Genomic DNA, 23,578 nt, shown 5'->3' with positions numbered 1-23,578 from the left:
CATTTAATAAAAGAGAAATTAAATTGTCTCCTACCTTTTATTCCTACAATTATTCCTACCCATTAAAATTATGACAAATCATCATTCAATTTAATTTTATTTGATATATTCTTAATATAGCCTTAATGAGTTAGTTACAAAAATATGGAATGATGACACTTGTCATAATTTTATTGGGTAGGAACATTTGTAGGCATAAAAAGTAGGAAGCAATTTAATTTCTCTTATAAAAAGGGTGGTTACTGTCGTAATTGATACATAATTTAACAAACCAAGAATTATATGTTTTGTGTTTATAATCCAAAGCTTAATGTCAATTGTAAAGTATTTTATTTTGATAAGGATAGCAGTGGTTAAAATGATAAAATAAAAAAGGCAGAAAATAGCATGACTTTACCCTGTAGAGTGTTTTAGATTTTATTCTTTTTATAAATCTGAATTCGAACGACGGATTTCAGGTTTTGAATTCGTACCAATTATTTTTTATAATTAGTTGTCTAATCTATTAAAGAAAGGCATGCAAAGTGTGTCTTGAAAGAAGCAGATTGTAGCTGTCATTATTTGGAGTGAAATCTTAAAAACATAGGTTTTATTTTTCTCACCAAATATTTTAAAAAATTAGATGTGAGATCCGTGTACTACACGGGTTTATTAAAAAAAACATCAATGTGTAAACAACATTTTTATAATAAATTTAGAAAAATACAAACGAAATTGGAAATAATTAAGTAATTCAATATATACTGATAAAAAACTATTGACGTATTTTAAATAATTATGTTGAATATGAATGTGTAAACATTAACCATTATTTAAAGTAAACTTTCAAAATAAATGTTAATCATGAATTTTCAAAGTTTTTTTTAATACAACATTATATGTCTTATTGCTAAGTTTACGGTTATTGTCTAAAGACTTTTCTTTTTTTATTGAAGAAACGTTTTTTATAGAAATTCTTAATAAACTTTATATTAGTAGTTCATTTTCAAAAAATAAAATCTTATAAGATATATAGGGAAGGGTTATTTGGAAAACAAAAAAACCCTAAAAAAACCCCAAAAATCATAAAAATGCATAAAAAAAATACCTAGAGATTACAAAACTTTTTTTTGACATTTTTTATGAAAAAATAGCAGGTTTTTAAAGAAATTCGCTGAAAAAAATTTGAAAAAAAACTTCTTTTTTTTATAAAAAAAAAATTGATTTTTTATTTTTTTTCAGCGAATTTTAATAAAAAGCTACGATTTTTTATAAAAAAAATTTAAAAAAAAGTTTTGTGATTTCTAAGTATTTTTTTATGCATTTTTATGATTTTTAGGGTTTTTTGTTTTCTAAAAAACCTAAACCTATTCAAAATAATCGGTCTGTTACTTAAATAATTTACATATATAGCCCTTCAAGAATGTACATATATACACTTATAAAAACTTAACTATACATGTGTATAGCATATCCTTATGCCAAGTATAATATCTATAAATTTCCATGAATACATATGAACGTTTATTTTGAAATAAGTTATCAAGTCTCTCTTTTCTTTCAATTTACAAAAAACGGTACAATGAGTGTGTACATAGGCATAATTTTAGGAAGTAAATTATGGAAGAAATGTTTTTTAGAAAGTCTTAATAAACTTTATATTAATACTCTTAGGTGTCATTTAAAAAAAGTCTTATAAAAAATTTAAAAAAATAATGGTGTATTGGCTATGTTTATTGCCATAAATATAATGATTATATTATGGAAAGAAAGTTAATTGTAGAATGAATTAATAAATTTATATTAGTAGTATTAGGTGATATTTTTTAAACATTGAAAAACACCATATAATGACAAGTGGAAAATAAAAAATTCAAAAATTTTAGAAAATGTCATGTGTCCAAATGAAGGAGAAGATGACATATGACAAAAAAAACCTTCATTTATTAAGGATGACTAGGTGTGAGACCCGTGTATTACATGGGTTGATTTAAAAAAAATTAAACATTAAATCAAAATGTAAAAAAAAATATTTTTTAATGTACAACTTTAAAATAAGAAAGGAAAAATGTATTTTTTGCAATTTAATATCATATAATATTTAATACTTTACATATATAAGTATATGACTTTAATTTTAAAAATTGAAACAAATCAAAAATTGACAAATGGATAATATTTATTTGAAAAATACTATAAAATGACAAATGTTAAAACTCATGAGAGATTGACATGTGGTAAAAAAACCTTGATTTATTAAGGATGATATTAGGTCTCATTTAAAAAAAAGTCTTATAAAAAATTTAAAAAAATAATGGTGTATTGGCTATGTTTATTGCCATAAATATAATGATTATATTATGGAAAGAAAGTTAATTGTAGAATGAATTAATAAATTTATATTAGTAGTATTAGATGATATTTTTTAAACATTGAAAAACACCGTATAATGACAAGTGGAAAATAAAAAATTCAAAAATTTTAGAAAATGTCATGTGTCCAAATACATGAGAAAAGGACATGTGTCAAAAAGTTCTTTATTTATTAGGGAGGATAAATAACATTTTTATTTATTTCAACTAATTCACATCTTTTTTATAATAAAAAATCGTTTATATTTTTACAATTTCATTTTTTTTTAAAACGACATTAAATGGAAGCCTACTCAAAAATTTTCATCGAAGCAATCTTTGTTTGAGATCCTTTACATGACAAACCCAACTTTCAAAAAAGTTTTCAAAGAAAATTTTCCCACATGTCACACTTACAAAAATGTTACACTTACAAAAGTATTACAGGATTTCAACTCCCGACCTTGTGTCCCATAGCTATAAACCCGATGAATCCATCCAACTAAGTTGGACTTGATCTTTTAAGAAGGTCTAACAAAGTGAATATATAGTATTTACTTGATATTGCATTAATAAATATCATTTTATGAACTAACAAAATAAAACCAAAATAATAATATAATATGAACTATATTAGATACGTAGCTAACATTAATATTTTAACTAGCTGGGGTGCCCCGCTCCGCTCCGCGGGGCTCGGTTTTGATGATGGTTTTATTTTTATGTTTTTCTGTATATATTAGATGGTAATGTTTGTGTTTTAATGGGTATTTTATTTTTGTAACATATATTTATATAGATATTAATAGCGATAATCTAAATTGTACATCATCGAAGGATTGTAAAATAAAATAATAACCTGGAGTGCATGTATTTCAAACAGTTACGGTGACAGTTGCTTCTGATCAGGATGTAGGAAGCCGGATCACATTTCTACACTTAAGGAGTGGGATTAAGCAAATATATACACAACAAATTTAATAAATAAAATAAGAAATGGAAAAAACATTAGTTGTTTCATGTATTGAGCACTATAATTAAAGGCAAATATTAGTTTTGGAATAAAGAGTAAAAGTGAATCCACAGGTGCCAAATCTAATAGTTAAGTTGATAAAAAATTTCAAATATGACTAATTGCCCTTGACCAAATCATTAGACATATAACTTACAAGGAAGCATTTCTTGATCATCCAACCAATTAACTTCATCTGCAATACCTACCACAATTCCAAAAAAAAATTATTAACATCTAAAGACCATATTTAAAATATTAAAAGCATGAAAGCAGTTGAACTCATTTGGCCCCAACAATGTGAACAAAGTATATAACAACCGTAGCTTGAAGTTTCAGATAAGGGTAATATTGTCATATTACATGGAATATAGACAAAAATAGTTACAAAAATCTCAAGGACCAAGAATTGAACTGACAGTTTAGGAACAAAGTTGGCAAAAATATCTAAAATGAAGGACCTAAAATAAAATTTTCGCAAGAATGTTCAAGTTAGTTATAGCTCTACTGAAAGCTTCTGCTCTTCATAAGTAAGTTTGAGAGTTATGGCATAAAGTGGCCACAATATATACATATAAAATCAACAATTTTTGAAAAAAAAATCCAGAAATTTAAAAAAAACAAAGCCGTGTGAAATAGTATTGTTACCACTTACCAGAACCCAAATCCAAATAGAGGAGTGGAGAGCTGAGAAGACACATTAACATCATCAACAACCACCTTGTGTGGCCACTTAAATATTCTTAATTTTGCATGAAGCCCATCCAAGGTTGAATTTTCTGAAACAGGAAAAAGTGATTCACTAAGCAACCAAAATGAAGCAATGATAAACAAAACAAATTAAGGACGTAGCCATTTCATCGAATACCTGGTGGGTGGCAGCCATAACTTCATCCATACCAAACTACAACAAAGTGCAATTAACCGGTAAGAACTCTGAAACCAAAGAGGATGAACAGGTCAGGAAAACATCCCCTATTCATTTCATATTTACTGCCCTAAATCACACAAATTCAACCACAGCTTACGGTGGAGCACCAATTGCTACTGAAAAACACCATAAATGAAGGCGACAGAACACAATCACATGGTTTCTCTCTGCTGTGGAACCTGATAATTCAAAACTGTTTCTTTCAATATTATCATTCAATAAATCAAAATCAAGAAATTCTATCAAGTTACCTTAGGAACCAAAAATGGCATTTTATTTAACAATCTTTTATCCTCTGTCCTCTGTAGATATCCAAAACAAATCTGACATCCCCAATGTTAGCAATCTGTCAATGCAAGTGTTAAGTAACATCAGAAATTTGCTGGATTTTCAAGAACTACTTCAAGCAGCAATCTTTCGGCTTCAATCATAGTTGATACACCCTAATTCACCTACAATGTCCTTTTGAAAATGTTGAAACATAAAAAAATTGAAGTGTTAAGTAACATCAGAAATTTGTTGATCCCTGATGGTTAGATATACAAGAATAAACAATGAAAAAAAAATTAAAAAAAGGTGTTAAATGTACCTTAGTTCTATAGAAATCCATGAGAAAAGAAGCTTTGAACATTCTTTGAGACATTTTTTCAAGCACCTGATGTGCACTAAATAAATTTTGATTGTAAAACCATCGTTGATTGTATTTGGTTCCTTGATTCATCTTCAGAGTGTACGGTGACGACCAACGGTGTAGTCTGTAGGTCCGATGCAGTGGTGTAGAGAACAATACATAAATTTCAATCAGGTAACAAAAAAAATTAAAAAGAAATTTGGTTGAGAATTGGGAGGAAACGCCTTCATCCCATGACTGAGCCTTTTGGAGATGCGATGATGTCGGTGGCGATGGTGGTGGAGGTGGATGGCGATAAGCAGTTTATGAAGATTTTCACCAACACCAGTGGCGGATGTAGTAGTAGTGAAGCATGTCTACAGTGAGAGGAATCGATATTGTGGGAAAGGAGTGGTGGTGTTCGATAATCACAGTAGGAATCGGAGTTACAAAAAATCCGTGCTTACTGGGAGTCTACTGTGGTAAAAGGGGACTGGACCGTGTCCACAGTGAGAGGAATCGATGCCATCGATCCCACTTCCAATTGGTCTGTAAATCGGAAGAATGCTGCAAGGAACAACCGGTTTACATTGACAGAAAGCGGGAGTGTCTGGAGGCGAGCAACCATCGACGGGTGACGGGGATCACCGCTTTCAGAGATGTTTAGAGGACCGACCGTCAAAAGCAACCCTTAGACACTATGGACATGAAGTGAAGCAGACGGTGGTGATGGCGTTGCTCAGTCGCTTCTAAAGAGAAACAAAGAATATAAAGATAAACATGAAACACAGTCGTACAACAGCAACAGGATCGTCAACACGTGTACATAGAAAGAAATTAATTACATAAAATACCCGAAAAATACCCCTCACAATAGCGGCAACATCCACAAGCATAATAGAGGGACCATTTCTGCCAAAAACCCGCCAGTTTACTGTTCATGTTGGCAATATATATATATATATATATATATATATATATATATATATATATATATATATATATATATATATATATATATATATATATATATATATATATATATAAAGACATAAGTATATGTGTATGATAAAAGAAGTGTGTCAATATGAGAGAGAAATCATGCGTGGAGAGATGTTGAGACACTATTTTAATGATGAAATTTGAATAATATACCTATTACTTAGTAATAACTTAGTAATAGGGTATGATTATATTTTCATATAAACCTTCAAGATTAAAATCTTTTAATATTTGATAGATTTATAAACCACAAATAATTTTTTATAAAACAACTGGTCTCGCAATACCAAAAAAGAACATCTAATTAGTGTCATTTTTAATCTAAAATAAAAATATACTTTATTTTTACCTAAAAAATTATTTAATTTTAACCAAACACAATCATACATTTATATTAAAAATAAAACACAAACATTTTCTTTAAACCCAAACAAATGTTTATATTTAAAAAAAAATCAACGATCTATTTAGATTTGTTACACCAATAAATATAAACTATAAAACATATAAACAAACTATTAATAAAAATAATTATTGTTCAACTAATTTTTAAATTCATTATCATTTATTTCGTTTTATCTCATTATATATTTATTAACTTCCTTCTATTTTTCTTTAAAATATTATGTATTTTGATTAAATTTAAAACATATTTAACTACTTTTAGCAGTGTCATAACGTGAGGCATGACTTCGCCGTTACGAAAAGCCTCATAACATTGCTGTTAGGCGTGACGTCTGACAAAACGTGATATGGCGTGTCATGACGTGTTATAACGTCTGTTTTTTCGTTTGAGATACGGTATTTTGCTCTTTGTTATGTTTTTTCTAATCGGAGATACAAGTAGAGTAAATTACATGAATGATCCCTATGGTTTGGGGTAATTTGCGCTCTTGATCCCTAACTTATTTTTTTAACTCGGAAGGTCACTACTATTTCTTTTTGTTACGCGTTTGGTCCCTACCGTTTGTTTTTGTTACACGTTTGGTCCATGTCTTACCTAAAAAGACTATTATTTTAATAGAGCAAAATGGTGGTGTACATAAGGTAAGGTGAGGGGGTGGATTTGGGGGTGTGTTTATTTAAATAAATTAAAAAATCAATGAAAAAATAGTCTTTTTAGGTAAGACAGGGACCAAATGCGTAACAGAAAAAAAACAGTAGGGACCTTCCGAGTTAAAAAAATAAGTTAGGGACCAAGCGCGCAAATTACCCTAAACCATAGGGACCATTCGTGTAATTTACTCATACAAGTATTGTGTTTTTGTTAACTTTTTGTTATTAGTTATTGATATAACACTTCTAAAAAGTAGTTATATTTAATATAAATTTATATTTGTATGGTAATATAATTATAAATTTATATTAAATATAACTACTTTTTAAAAGTGTTATATCAATAACTAATAACAAAAAGTTAACAAAAATACAATATTTGTATCTCCGATTAGAAAAGACATAACAAAGAGCAAAATACCGTATCTCAAACGAAAAAACAGGTGTTACAAAATCGTCGCCTTACATCACGCCTTGAAAAACACCATGGCTCGTTAAGCTTAAGGCTTGGCCTTGCCGCCATGTCACGCCTCACGTTATTTAGAACCTTGATTTTTAGACTAAAGTAATCAAAGTCTTTTTGGAACAAAAACATCATAAACATATATGTTTGTAGAGATTTTCTAAACCGTTTCTGCAAAAACATCATAAACATAGATTGTACATATTAACAAAAGAAAACTATTTACATATGATGATGTGTTTGGACGCTATGTTTTAAGATTAGACAGTTACAAAATAAATTTCATAACCGTTTCTGCAAAAGTTCATTCCAGTATCATTGACATCTACAAATATCCAACTAAAATCAAGAACGCTCACCTCCTATATATTTCGGTTTCCAAATGCTTTCTTATGTATTTGGATTTCCGAAAAAACATTGAGAGATTTGAAAGAATTGTACTAGATGCATGAAAACAATTTAATTCCCTCAAAAAAAAAAAAAACTAATCATCGAAAAAAAATTATACGCAAAAAAGAAATTATTCACCATCGCCGATATTAACAGACCGCTGCATCGCGCGGGTATGCTACTAGTATATATATATATATATATATATATATATATATATATATATATATATATATATATATATATATATATATATATATATACACCTTAAAAATCATTTAGCATGTTTTGCTGAATTTTAAGAGGTATAAGACCTTATGCAATATTTACAATGAATTTATGCATCAAAATCTTATGCAGTCAAATAAAAGAAAAAGTACGGGGCCTTTGAATTGTTGTGATAAAGTACACTCTGGTCAGAGCATGAAGCAGAAGAGTTTTAGGCTTGGGTAGCCCTAATATTTGAGTTGTTGGGATCCGGGTGGTCGAACCAGGGGCGAGACTGGGGTCTCCATATTTGTCGGGAATTATTATATTCTGAATTGAGTTGTGGTTGTCGCAACCAAAGGGAAGTGGAGAAGTGGTATACGCGCGAGTTGCGGGTCATGTGTCATGAGTTGAGTGCTGCATTGGAACGAGTGGTTCCAACTCTGGGTCAGACCAAACTCTCGAGTTTGAATTTGGCTCTGATGGTGCGATGGGTAGGCAAGATGAGATTATGGATTCTAAGGTGGGTTCCATGTTGAGGGGTATTGTTTGTCATATGATGTCTTAGACCTGTGTAGGTCAGTACTCGGGTACGGGAGGTACTACGAGATGCATGGAACTATGTGCAGTAGATGACAGAGGTCGGGGTTGAGTCGATCTTCATTTGGGATTGTAGTATTCGTTTGGGGTGAAAATAACTTTGTGACTTGTGCGTCACAATGGACCGAGATAGTGTTGTGGGAAGGAAGGTGGCAAGACGTGTTGGGCATGTAGTGGGTAACCTTTGGAGGTCTAACTGTGAGGCTGAGAGTAGACCAGGTGCTAAATGTTATAAAGAGATATCTGGGGGAAAGTGAAGGATTATGATTTTTAGATGTTTGAGGACTTCTGAGCGAGCATGATCATTTTGTTCTTGTGTCGGAGAACAGGGTGTTGAAAGTTTATTGTTCGGATGGGTTCGGATGGTAGTTCGGTGGATGAGCCCTGGTGGGAGGTGAACCCTTTCATTCCTTGGGGCGTGACTCGGATCGTTTTGTACGTTTGGTGTGAGTAATCGGTAGCCGATTGTCGAATGTTGTATTATGAGAATCAGAGGAGCAGTGAGTTATCAGGGTTTGATGATTCGAGGAGCGAATAACATGGTGATAGATTGAGTGGGCGGTCTGGCAGCGGGCCAGATTTTGGGAAGGTCAGAAAGGGGTATCCTAGCGGCAGAAGGGTTAGTTCTGTTCCGGACTTGGGAATTTCTGTGTGGATTCAGGTGTCCATGGAAAAAGATATCGGTGTGGTATGAGATCCTTTCGGTAGTGCCTTTCGGGTTATTGGATTCAATCTTTGTGTAGTTAAGGAGTGATTTCGAGGGATAAATCTAATTCTAGTGGGGGAGAATTGTAACATACTGATTTCCAAGGTATAACATTTCTATATGCAAGTATGAGTTTGCTTGGGCGACTCGACGAGTTGGTGCCTCAACTTGTCGAGTAGGGTCGCGAGTTGGTGACATGTTAAATGGATGAACTCGACGAGTCGGGTATCTGACTTGCCGAGTCAGCGCTGCAGAGGAAAACCCTAATTGCCCGGGTTTGTGACCTATTTAAAGGATCTTATGGCCTTCATTTGCGGCCACACTTTCCCTTGAGAGACCCTATTTGATACAGAGAGCATAGAGGGAAGGAGGGGGCTAATTTCATCATCTTGGTGCATTCTTGCAAGGAAGAAGGAGGTTGTTCAAGCAAGATCGACTTGAGGGGCTCAGATCTGCTGCTATTCCATTCAAGGCTGTTGTTTAAGGTATAAATCTATACCTATTTTCGTATGGTTAGTAGATCTCATGAATTTAGGGTTTCTTCACCCTCTTTTAAGTTGAGTTATGAAGTATGTGAAGTCCTTTTGAGGCTTAGACATCAGATCTGGACCTTGAGAGGTGCAGAGAGTCCTATGATCCCATCTTTATGCAGTCACATAAGAGTATTGAGCCTAAAACATCATTAAGAGGGTCATTTTGTCAAATAGAGCTAGATATGTGAAGCATGAGCATAAAGGCTGGACCTTTACGTGACTTTTGGATGCTAGGAGGTTGGATCTATAAGCTAGAGTCACAGATGTGACCTCAGGTGGCCGAATGAGAAATCCGATGGAGCCGACTCGCCGAGTCCATGGGGTGACTCGACGAGTCATAGCGGGTGTGACCTAGTAGCCTGGACCCAGTGTTAACTCATCGAGTTGGGAGTCAACTCAGTGAGCTGCTGAATGAACGCTAGGAAGAACGTGAAGAATACGAGTGGACTCGACAAGTCACAGGTGTACACTCGGCGAGTAAGGTCAATCTTGGCTGTTGACTCGGTCTGGCTTTCTGTTGACTTCCTGGGTGAGTCAATAAGCGTCAGGGGGGACCAAGGAGGGGTAAAATAGACTTTTACCCATCCCGAGGGTAAAAAGGGGAAAAGAGGACTTGATGAGTAAATGAGTAATAAGGCGAATAATGATCGAGATGCTTGTGTAATGTGTAGGCGGAGGCTAGTCCAGGATTTTCGAGTGCTGTCTATTACCTACTAGCCATCAGGTGAGTCTTCTCACTATACTTTACCTAGAGTGGTAACTATGTGTGACCAGAGATTCTTATGTGTTTGTGTGATATGCATTGTATGTTGTATTATTTATTGCTTAGACCGGACCGGAGGTCCAACGAACTATGAGGCCGGAAGGCTCTCAACAAGACCGGACCGAAGGGTCCAACGAGCTATGACCGGACCAGAGGGTCCAACGAGCCAGACCGGACCGGAGGGTCCAACGAGCTATGACCGGACCAGAGGGTCCAACGAGCTATGGGACTGGAGGGTTCCACTGAGACACATTGACTGAAAGGTCTTACAGAGTTATAGCCTCGAGTGGCTAATTACTTGTGCGTGGTATTTTGGGGATCTCACTAAGCTTCGTGCTTACCGTGTTATGTGTTATGTGTTTCAGGTTTTCTCTGGATCGTGGAACGGCGCCGACTTGATTGTACACACCAGAGAAAGAATTATGTTTCGAGGATCCTGGATTATTAACTGATTAAACTCGGAGTTATGTTATGTAACTAAATAAATGATGTTTTCTGAAATGTGTTATGAATATTATATGATTAAAAATGAAAATTTTGTTTTGAAAATTTACGTCGTTACAATATGACATATGATCTCGTAGCAGAGCCGAATGACATGTTTGCACGTGAAGTTTGGAAAATAATGTGGCGGATGGTCCCTTTTGATGAATGGAGTTGGAAAAAAGTTTTCCCCTACGATAAAGGATACAATAAAACAACATTTAAGGGTAAATTACTTATATAAGAATAATTTATATGGTTTATTATGACTGGTTTTTAGTTGACTATTTTTTTTGTTTTTGTAGAAAAAGTTTGATTTGGATGGGATGTCCCAAGATCCAGACGTTGCTATGCTGTTAGAGAGTTTTGAAGCCACTTTGTTAAAAGGTTATCGAGACCGTAAAGCTGATACAAAAGAATATTTTTTGCAAGTCAAAAGGTATGAGGATATCCCAAGAGCATTAGCCAACCCCCATATGATATGGAGGTCGATAATTAGGGGAAAGAAGTTGAGTATTTTCAAACGGCTGAACACAAAGCTGGTTTAGAAAGGAACAAAAAAGTCCGTGAAATGAAAACGATCGTGAAACGTGGGGGGTCGAGCTTGTAAAGCAGTACTTGCTATAAGAAGGTAACGTATGATATTTGTAATTATTTATTTAAAATATAAACTAATTTTTAATGTTGACGAGAACCTGAAGAGAGTGGAAACATTTCGCAAGGCTCATATCGATAGAAATGGTGTGTTTGTTAGCGTTGAGGCAGAACAACAATAGGTAAGTATTTAATTATAATTTTATCATATAATTAAGTGTTTATTTAAACTTAATTGTTAATCAATTTTGGAAAACACATAATCAATTAGTGGAAGAACTCTTAGAACAAAAGCAAGGGCCAAAAGGTGAAAGAGAGTTAACATCCGCTCAAGAAAGAGCTACTTTCGAGAGAGTATTAGGTGACGACATGGTAATATCATATGCATCGACCGAAAAACCTTATGCTATCTCGCCGATTGCACAACCATCGCAGACACAACCATAGTTAACACAACCATCACAGGCAAAACAATATTATTTAATTTCAATAAGTGCATCTTGGTTTGATAATTTTGGTTTGTGGTGATTATTTGCTAAAAGCTTTGGTAACTGTTTTTTTTTGCACAAATACAAGAAATAGCAATGTACTTTGGTTTTTTGTCCCTAATTTAAAAATAGCATTGTACTTTGGCATTACTAAATGCCTTGTTGATGTGGTAATTGTGTTTATGTTTTAGGTGCAAGAAATAGCAATTTACTTTGGTTTTTTGTCCCTAGTTTAAAAATAGTTGTGTACTTTGGCATCAATAAATGCATGTTCATTTGGTTTGATAATTGAACTTATAAGTTTATATATGTTGTTATTTATTATGTAGTTGGAAAATCTTCGGGCAACACTCAACAAGTCGGTGTGTAGGGATGAGCTTTACGCGTTTTTTCAATCGGGGAAAGATTAGGGAGGAAATGACGGGAAGGGAGGTGATTGTTCGTCAGATAATTAGTTTGTGTTTTGTATGTTAGACTTATCGTCACACTTTGGTACTAGCTTGTTGTAATTATAAAACTTTGGTTGTTTATTTTGGTATGAAATTAATTATATATAATGTCGTTACACTATCTGGTATCTAATCGGATATTATTTATTTGATTATTTTATTTTTTTTGCATTTAATGTCGATATTTATCCGGTTTTTTGCACCAAAATCGTTGATTAAAAAAAGTGTAGAAAATGAGAAATATTATTACCGACGACAAGATGAATTAACGGCGACTCGAGCATTAGCGGCAACAACGGTTATTACCGGTGACACCTGAATTAGCGGCGACAACTGTTGTTACCGGCGACATTTTGATCAATTGCGACGGGGCAGTAGTGACGACTTTTTACCGACGGCGTGTCGCCGTCATTACCTTTACCGACTACTTTTACAGTCGTTAGTGGTGACTTTTGTCGCGGCTATTACCCTCTTTTCTTGTAGCGTTAACAGGAAAATGTTACAAGTTTAATACTATATATCTTTTCAATACACAGCTTAATATATTTTTAGAATATTTTGTTAAATATTTAAAGTGAAATAGAACTATAGAAGATGGCAATAAAGTACTAAACCCTTTGGTTTTCTTTACACGATCACGGTCCGTAACCAATTTGTCTTGACCCATTAACAAAAACTTCCTAAACGGTCTCGGTTTATACCAAATTTCATATTCCTGTCCATCTTAGGACTCTACCCACTAAACGAAAATTGCCTCATTAAGGTGCATGTAGTTTCCGTTTCCTTCAAGATTATAGTTATAAATAGATAATTCAATATATAAAACCAAAGAAGATGTTTCCTAGTATAATACGGATAGATATTAACAACCGCATGCCTCCGACTCAGTCCGTCAACCTAATTTTTAATTCTTTCCTTATATGGATCTTTATCCCATTATATTATAATATATATGATCACAATTAGAATTGAAACGTTAACGTTAGCTAATCGATCAGCCATGATTGATTGGATATCCATATCTGCGTACTGTGCCATGTTCGTGCTATGTTTGTGTCCAGCGTTTTTGTGTGTCAACTTCTTTGTGCTGCCTTGTGTTGTTGCTCTGTTTCGCTTTCTTGTGTCCCTTCCTTCCATGATTGATAGGATAGCCATACCAACCCCAATGCCAACAACAGCCCATGTTAACGACCATGTGGTGGTGGCGATACCACCAACCCTAATGCCAACAAGCACCCCTGTCAACAACCATCTTCTAGAGGCGATACAACAGCGAATCCTTAACCAAAAAGCAGGCACCCAACTTAATGGTGAAATTGTGCAGGAGCAAATATATGATAGTAGTACTTGCAAGAACGATGACTGTGTAATATGTCTTGAGGCTTTCACTAAGGACCAGAAAATCGGTGTTCTGGTGTCCTGCCAACATTCATTCCACGGCCATTGCATCAAGGAGTGGTTGTTGGTTAATCCAATTTGCCCTATATGTCGACATTCCATGATCAGATCTTGAATTTAGTTCATCGATAAGACTTGCAAAGTTTATTTTTGGATTGTTTGGTTCTTGAAAAGAGCGATTTGCTTAATGTAATTTTGTGATTCATGGGCCTTGTTTGATTATTTGGGAAACTAAAATTTGTCTTACTCTTAAGTATCCTCCGAATTAGTTTCTAGATACTGATTTGTTAACTTGAGAGAGCATAATGAAACATCATTATGAGTTTTCTTTGGAAAGCAAATTCATGTGCTACAAAATTATGCATTCACATCATTTTCAATAAAATAAATTAATGGTTCTTAATATTCCTAATCTGTGTCAACATATATTATTTTGTATTGGTTAGTGTTGGTTAAAATGTGTTGATTCTATCATTCTTCATTACTCAATTTTCAGAGTTAAATAGTGATACGTTTGTATCCATACAAAAATCGAGTACAAAGTTCGATATATTGACAAATGGTTAAAATGGTTTTTAAATAGCTAGAATCTATTGCAATTTGCAAAGATCGAAGTAGCATAAAAAAAAAATTTAGAAAAACACTTAAAAACACAAAAAAAAAAAAAAAATTTCATTATTTTATTACTAGAAAATTTCAAAAAGATTTTATTTGTTTTTAGGTTTAAGTCTTTTCTGTACAGTAAATAGTAAAAAAAATGCTAAAAATACTTTACTTTTACTTTTGTTAGGTGAATGCAAGTTTTTCGCAAAAAAAATATATTTTCTTAATATTTTAACGGTTTTCCAAAATACCAAATCGTTATAAGTGCAATATAACAATAAAATAATTTGTTGGTGCAAGCTTGAACTCCAAACAGTGAGAGAAAAAAAATACTTGGAATGGAAAAAAAATGTATCTTGAACGTACGGGTGGCAATTTATGACACGACACGACAAAAATACACGACACGAAACGAAATTTGGACGAAACTGAAATTTGAATTCGTGTTCGTGTCGTGTTCGTGTTAACTATAAAAAACACGATGTCGTGTCGTGTCGTGTTCGTGTTCAAAATTCGACACGAAATTGACACGATTTAGCAGTTCTTTATCGTGTTTTTCGTGTTTGCCGTGTTTGTCGTGCTTTTCGTGTTATATTTGATAAAGTATTCATTAAATAAACTAGTTTTTAGTATATGATATATTTTTCGTGTCGTGTCGTGTTTGTCGTTTTTTAATTCGTTCGTTTTCGTGTTAGTTAAAAAAAACACGACATCATGTCGTGTCGTGTTCGTGTTACATAAAACTTTGTCGTGTCGTGTCGTATCAGACAGAAACACGAAACGACAGCACGATTTGCCACCCCTACTTGAACGTAACTTACGACTCAATTAAAAATAACATACTGAAGTAGGTCGTATACTTTCTCCTAGCCAATTCCTAACTGAAACACCTAAGACTCTAACGCTAAACCTACCAAATATATAGATAGTTTGTCTAAGTTCTTACACTTCTTATGACGTCTCGACATGCTTAATCCAAACCTCAATACATTTAATGTATATTTTTTTTCCGTAAAAAAACAAAATTAGACAAACACATAAAAACACAAACGATATTTTTTTTTCTCATTATTTTAGTACTAGAAAATTTCAAAAGATTTTACTTCTTTTCAGGTTTATGTCTTTTGTCTACATTAAACAGTAAAAAAAATACTAAAAATACTTTACTTTTACTTTTGTGAGGTGAATGCAAGCTTTTCAAAAAAAATATATTTGCTTAATACTCTAATGGTTTTCCTAAATACCAAATCGTTATAAGTGCAATATAAAAATAAAATAATTTGTTGTTGCAAGCTTGAACTCCAAACACTGAGAGGAAAGAAAAAGAAAAAAAAATACTTGGAATGAAAAAAAAATGTATATGGTACGTAGCTTACCACTCAATTAAAAATAACCTATTGCACATATCTTCTATTTATACTTATAAATAGACTCCTATTTTAACACAAAAGTTGCATAAAGTAACTTTCTTAAACTAATAAAACTTTCCTATTAAATCCATATGGCTCAAAACTAAGACTCATTGTTTTTGGGTCAACCGATTACTCCAACAATCACCCCCTTAATCAGTTTGATCATATCCACCACTCGTTCAAAAAAAAATGTCGGTTCCTCTTCGAGTAGATTTGAATATTCTTTCTCCTATTTAGGACACTCGTTGCTATAGTGACCAAATTCACTACATTGGTAACATTTAACGTGGCATTTATCGTGGATACTTTCATTACCATCTCGACTTCTCCCGGACCCCCAACCTCTTCCCCGGTCAAGTCCAAAGTCACTCCGATTTGAACATACATTTCCACAAAGCTTACAAACATGTGATTTTTCCTTACTAGCCAACAAAAAACCACCTTGAGCGTGACAACCGGCAAGCTTCTGGTCAAGTCAAAGTCAAGTATATAGGTGTCGTTACACTATTTGGTACCTAATCCGATATTATGTAATTTTTTCTGCATTTAACGTCGTTATGTATCGGGGTTTTTGCACCAAAATCGTTGAATAAAAAAAAGTTTAATGAAAAATGTTATTACCAGTGACACTATTACCGACGAAAAGATGATTACGGGCGACTAGAACATTAGCAGCGACAACGGTTATTAATGGCAACAGCAGAATCAGTGGCGACAAGTGTTATTATCGGCGACATTTTGATCAATAGCGACGATGAGATTACGACGACTTTTTACCGGTGACGTGTCACCGCTATACCTTACCGACCATAGGTAATTCGTAGGTAAATACTTACGGATTACCTACGGATAACGTTTATCAGTAGGTAATTTGTAGGTATTTACCTACAGATTACCTACGATCGTTTTGTATTTTCTATATTTTTCAAGGGTTAGATGCCGTTTTTTTCGTTTCATTTTTTTTTCACAATATCATTATACTTTGAATACTTTGTTTTCACCAAGTTATACGTCATACTTTGTAGCTTTTTTGTTGCTATTTTCTTCTGTCGGTAGCCCATAGCTATTCTAAAGCTAATTTTCTATGGAACACCTACGGATTACTTCTGTCGCTATTCGGTAGCTAATTACCAACGGAATACCTACGAATTTAGGTTTGTCGCTATTCCGCAGCTATTATGTAGTTATTCCGTTACTAAATTAGGGTATCCCATTCCGTATATATTTTGTAGGTAATTACCTACGAAAATTGTCCGTAGCCATTTTTCTGTAATAAAACCCCTTGTTTTCAAGTAGTGACTTTTGTCCCCGCTATTACCCTGATCTCTTATAGTGTTAACAGGAGGACGTTATAAGTTTAATATATCTTTTCAATAAACAGCTTATTATATTTTTAAAATATTTTGTTAAATATTTAATATGAAATAGAACTATACAAGATGGACAATAAAGTACTAAACCCTTTGGTTTTCTTTACCCGATCACGTCCATAACCAATGTTTCTAGACCCATTTACAAAAACTTCCTAAACGGTATCGAGCATTAGCGGCAACAACGGTTATTACCTGTGACACCTGAATTAGCGGCGACAACTGTTGTTACCGGCGACATTTTGATCAATTGCGACGGGGCAGTAGTGACGACTTTTTACCGACGGCGTGTCGCCGCCATTACCTTTACCGACTACTTTTACAGTCGTTAGTGGTGACTTTTGTCGCGGCTATTACCCTCTTTTCTTGTAGCGTTAACAGGAAAATGTTACAAGTTTAATACTATATATCTTTTCAATAAACAGCTTAATATATTTTTAGAATATTTTGTTAAATATTTAAAGTGAAATAGAACTATAGAAGATGGCAATAAAGTACTAAACCCTTTGGTTTTCTTTACACGATCACGGTCCGTAACCAATTTGTCTTGACCCATTAACAAAAACTCCCTAAACGGTCTCGGTTTATACCAAATTTCATATTCCTGTCCATCTTAGGACTCTACCCACTAAACGAAAATTGCCTCATTAAGGTGCATGTAGTTTCCGTTTCCTTCAAGATTATAGTTATAAATAGATAATTCAATATATAAAACCAAAGAAGATGTTTCCTAGTATAATACGGATAGATATTAACAACCGCATGCCTCCGACTCAGTCCGTCAACCTAATTTTTAATTCTTTCCTTATATGGATCTTTATCCCATTATATTATAATATATATGATCACAATTAGAATTGAAACGTTAACGTTAGCTAATCGATCAGCCATGATTGATTGGATATCCATATCTGCGTACTGTTCCATGTTCGTGCTATGTTTGTGTCCAGCGTTTTTGTGTGTCAACTTCTTTGTGCTGCCTTGTGTTGTTGCTCTGTTTCGCTTTCTTGTGTCCCTTCCTTCCATGATTGATAGGATAGCCATACCAACCCCAATGCCAACAACAGCCCATGTTAACGACCATGTGGTGGTGGCGATACCACCAACCCTAATGCCAACAAGCACCCCTGTCAACAACCATCTTCTAGAGGCGATACAACAGCGAATCCTTAACCAAAAAGCAGGCACCCAACTTAATGGTGAAATTGTGCAGGAGCAAATATATGATAGTAGTACTTGCAAGAACGATGACTGTGTAATATGTCTTGAGGCTTTCACTAAGGACCAGAAAATCGGTGTTCTGGTGTCCTGCCAACATTCATTCCACGGCCATTGCATCAAGGAGTGGTTGTTGGTTAATCCAATTTGCCCTATATGTCGACATTCCATGATCAGATCTTGAATTTAGTTCATCGATAAGACTTGCACAGTTTATTTTTGGATTGTTTGGTTCTTGAAAAGAGCGATTTGCTTAATGTAATTTTGTGATTCATGGGCCTTGTTTGATTATTTGGGAAACTAAAATTTGTCTTACTCTTAAGTATCCTCCAAATTAGTTTCTAGATACTGATTTGTTAACTTGAGAGAGCATAATGAAACATCATTATGAGTTTTCTTTGGAAAGCAAATTCATGTGCTACAAAATTATGCATTCACATCATTTTCAATAAAATAAATTAATGGTTCTTAATTTTCCTAATCTGTGTCAACATATATTATTTTGTATTGGTTAGTGTTGGTTAAAATGTGTTGATTCTATCATTCTTCATTACTCAATTTTCAGAGTTAAATAGTGATACGTTTGTATCCATACAAAAATCGAGTACAAAGTTCGAGATATTGACAAATGGTTAAAATGGTTTTTAAATAGCTAGAATCTATTGCAATTTGCAAAGATCGAAGTAGCATAAAAAAAAATTTAGACAAACACTTAAAAACACAAAAAAAAAAAATTCATTATTTTAATACTAGAAAATTTCAAAAAGATTTTATTTGTTTTTAGGTTTAAGTCTTTTCTGTACAGTAAATAGTAAAAAAAAATGCTAAAAATACTTTACTTTTACTTTTGTTAGGTGAATGCAAGTTTTTTGCAAAAAAAATATATTTTCTTAATATTTTAACGGTTTTCCAAAATACCAAATCGTTATAAGTGCAATATAACAATAAAATAATTTGTTGGTGCAAGCTTGAACTCCAAACAGTGAGAGAAAAAAAATACTTGGAATGGAAAAAAAATGTATCTTGAACGTACGGGTGGCAATTTATGACACGACACGACAAAAATACACGACACGAAACGAAATTTGGACGAAACTGAAATTTGAATTCGTGTTCGTGTCGTGTTCGTGTTAACTATAAAAAACACGATGTCGTGTCGTGTCGTGTTAGTGTTCAAAATTCGACACGAAATTGACACGATTTAGCAGTTCTTTATCGTGTTTTTCGTGTTTGCCGTGTTTGTCGTGCTTTTCGTGTTATATTTGATAAAGTATTCATTAAATAAACTAGTTTTTAGTATATGATATATTTTTCGTGTCGTGTCGTGTTTGTCGTTTTTTAATTCGTTCGTTTTCGTGTTAGTTAAAAAAAACACGACATCATGTCGTGTCGTGTTCGTGTTACATAAAACTTTGTCGTGTCGTGTCGTATCAGACAGAAACACGAAACGACAGCACGATTTGCCACCCCTACTTGAACGTAACTTACGACTCAATTAAAAATAACATACTGAAGTAGGTCGTATACTTTCTCCTAGCCAATTCCTAACTGAAACACCTAAGACTCTAACGCTAAACCTACCAAATATATAGATAGTTTGTCTAAGTTCTTACACTTCTTATGACGTCTCGACATGCTTAATCCAAACCTCAATACATTTAATGTATATTTTTTTTCCGTAAAAAAACAAAATTAGACAAACACATAAAAACACAAACGATATTTTTTTTTCTCATTATTTTAGTACTAGAAAATTTCAAAAGATTTTACTTCTTTTCAGGTTTATGTCTTTTGTCTACATTAAACAGTAAAAAAAATACTAAAAATACTTTACTTTTACTTTTGTGAGGTGAATGCAAGCTTTTCAAAAAAAATATATTTGCTTAATACTCTAATGGTTTTCCTAAATACCAAATCGTTATAAGTGCAATATAAAAATAAAATAATTTGTTGTTGCAAGCTTGAACTCCAAACACTGAGAGGAAAGAAAAAGAAAAAAAAAATACTTGGAATGAAAAAAAAATGTATATGGTACGTAGCTTACCACTCAATTAAAAATAACCTATTGCACATATCTTCTATTTATACTTATAAATAGACTCCTATTTTAACACAAAAGTTGCATAAAGTAACTTTCTTAAACTAATAAAACTTTCCTATTAAATCCATATGGCTCAAAACTAAGACTCATTGTTTTTGGGTCAACCGATTACTCCAACAATCACCCCCTTAATCAGTTTGATCATATCCACCACTCGTTCAAAAAAAAATGTCGGTTCCTCTTCGAGTAGATTTGAATATTCTTTCTCCTATTTAGGACACTCGTTGCTATAGTGACCAAATTCACTACATTGGTAACATTTAACGTGGCATTTATCGTGGATACTTTCATTACCATCTCGACTTCTCCCGGACCCCCAACCTCTTCCCCGGTCAAGTCCAAAGTCACTCCGATTTGAACATACATTTCCACAAAACTTACAAACATGTGATTTTTCCTCACTAGCCAACAAAAAACCACCTTGAGCGTGACAACCGGCAAGCTTCTGGTCAAGTCAAAGTCAAGTATATAGGTGTCGTTACACTATTTGGTACCTAATCCGATATTATGTAATTTTTTCTGCATTTAACGTCGTTATGTATCGGGGTTTTTGCACCAAAATCGTTGAATAAAAAAAAGTTTAATGAAAAATGTTATTACCAGTGACACTATTACCGACGAAAAGATGATTACGGGCGACTAGAACATTAGCAGCGACAACGGTTATTAATGGCAACAGCAGAATCAGTGGCGACAAGTGTTATTATCGGCGACATTTTGATCAATAGCGACGATGAGATTACGACGACTTTTTACCGGTGACGTGTCACCGCTATACCTTACCGACCATAGGTAATTCGTAGGTAAATACTTACGGATTACCTACGGATAACGTTTATCAGTAGGTAATTTGTAGGTATTTACCTACAGATTACCTACGATCGTTTTGTATTTTCTATATTTTTCAAGGGTTAGATGCCGTTTTTTTCGTTTCATTTTTTTTTCACAATATCATTATACTTTGAATACTTTGTTTTCACCAAGTTATACGTCATACTTTGTAGCTTTTTTGTTGCTATTTTCTTCTGTCGGTAGCCCATAGCTATTCTAAAGCTAATTTTCTATGGAACACCTACGGATTACTTCTGTCGCTATTCGGTAGCTAATTACCAACGGAATACCTACGAATTTAGGTTTGTCGCTATTCCGCAGCTATTATGTAGTTATTCCGTTACTAAATTAGGGTATCCCATTCCGTATATATTTTGTAGGTAATTACCTACGAAAATTGTCCGTAGCCATTTTTCTGTAATAAAACCCCTTGTTTTCAAGTAGTGACTTTTGTCCCCGCTATTACCCTGATCTCTTATAGTGTTAACAGGAGGACGTTATAAGTTTAATATATCTTTTCAATAAACAGCTTATTATATTTTTAAAATATTTTGTTAAATATTTAATATGAAATAGAACTATACAAGATGGACAATAAAGTACTAAACCCTTTGGTTTTCTTTACCCGATCACGTCCATAACCAATGTTTCTAGACCCATTTACAAAAACTTCCTAAACGGTATCGAGCATTAGCGGCAACAACGGTTATTACCTGTGACACCTGAATTAGCGGCGACAACTGTTGTTACCGGCGACATTTTGATCAATTGCGACGGGGCAGTAGTGACGACTTTTTACCGACGGCGTGTCGCCGCCATTACCTTTACCGACTACTTTTACAGTCGTTAGTGGTGACTTTTGTCGCGGCTATTACCCTCTTTTCTTGTAGCGTTAACAGGAAAATGTTACAAGTTTAATACTATATATCTTTTCAATAAACAGCTTAATATATTTTTAGAATATTTTGTTAAATATTTAAAGTGAAATAGAACTATAGAAGATGGCAATAAAGTACTAAACCCTTTGGTTTTCTTTACACGATCACGGTCCGTAACCAATTTGTCTTGACCCATTAACAAAAACTCCCTAAACGGTCTCGGTTTATACCAAATTTCATATTCCTGTCCATCTTAGGACTCTACCCACTAAACGAAAATTGCCTCATTAAGGTGCATGTAGTTTCCGTTTCCTTCAAGATTATAGTTATAAATAGATAATTCAATATATAAAACCAAAGAAGATGTTTCCTAGTATAATACGGATAGATATTAACAACCGCATGCCTCCGACTCAGTCCGTCAACCTAATTTTTAATTCTTTCCTTATATGGATCTTTATCCCATTATATTATAATATATATGATCACAATTAGAATTGAAACGTTAACGTTAGCTAATCGATCAGCCATGATTGATTGGATATCCATATCTGCGTACTGTTCCATGTTCGTGCTATGTTTGTGTCCAGCGTTTTTGTGTGTCAACTTCTTTGTGCTGCCTTGTGTTGTTGCTCTGTTTCGCTTTCTTGTGTCCCTTCCTTCCATGATTGATAGGATAGCCATACCAACCCCAATGCCAACAACAGCCCATGTTAACGACCATGTGGTGGTGGCGATACCACCAACCCTAATGCCAACAAGCACCCCTGTCAACAACCATCTTCTAGAGGCGATACAACAGCGAATCCTTAACCAAAAAGCAGGCACCCAACTTAATGGTGAAATTGTGCAGGAGCAAATATATGATAGTAGTACTTGCAAGAACGATGACTGTGTAATATGTCTTGAGGCTTTCACTAAGGACCAGAAAATCGGTGTTCTGGTGTCCTGCCAACATTCATTCCACGGCCATTGCATCAAGGAGTGGTTGTTGGTTAATCCAATTTGCCCTATATGTCGACATTCCATGATCAGATCTTGAATTTAGTTCATCGATAAGACTTGCAAAGTTTATTTTTGGATTGTTTGGTTCTTGAAAAGAGCGATTTGCTTAATGTAATTTTGTGATTCATGGGCCTTGTTTGATTAT

At 33.7% G+C, this 23,578-nt stretch overlaps 1 long non-coding RNA gene across 2 annotated transcripts; it reads right to left on the bottom strand.

Annotated features, from left to right (window-relative positions):
• Positions 1–3,391: 3,391 nt before the first annotated feature.
• LOC145169224 (uncharacterized) lies at positions 3,392–5,604 on the bottom strand. 2 transcript variants are annotated; one of them, XR_013742374.1, is made up of 6 exons: positions 4,863–5,604; positions 4,525–4,735; positions 4,361–4,452; positions 4,211–4,278; positions 3,998–4,121; positions 3,392–3,547 (listed from the first exon to the last, which is right to left on the bottom strand). It is a non-coding gene; the product is annotated as an uncharacterized LOC145169224 (long non-coding RNA). The 2 variants fall into 2 exon arrangements; XR_013742373.1 differs by having other exon boundaries at positions 4,371–4,452.
• Between the last annotated feature and the right edge of the window lie 17,974 nt (positions 5,605–23,578).

Source organism: Lactuca virosa, chromosome 4, assembly GCF_052849685.1.
Source record: "Lactuca virosa cultivar CGN04683 chromosome 4, Lactuca_virosa_CGN04683_v6, whole genome shotgun sequence".
NCBI classification, from domain to species: Eukaryota; Viridiplantae; Streptophyta; class Magnoliopsida; order Asterales; family Asteraceae; genus Lactuca; species Lactuca virosa.
Note: the sequence above shows the minus strand (reverse complement) of the source record. Positions and strands in the feature narration are given on the sequence as shown.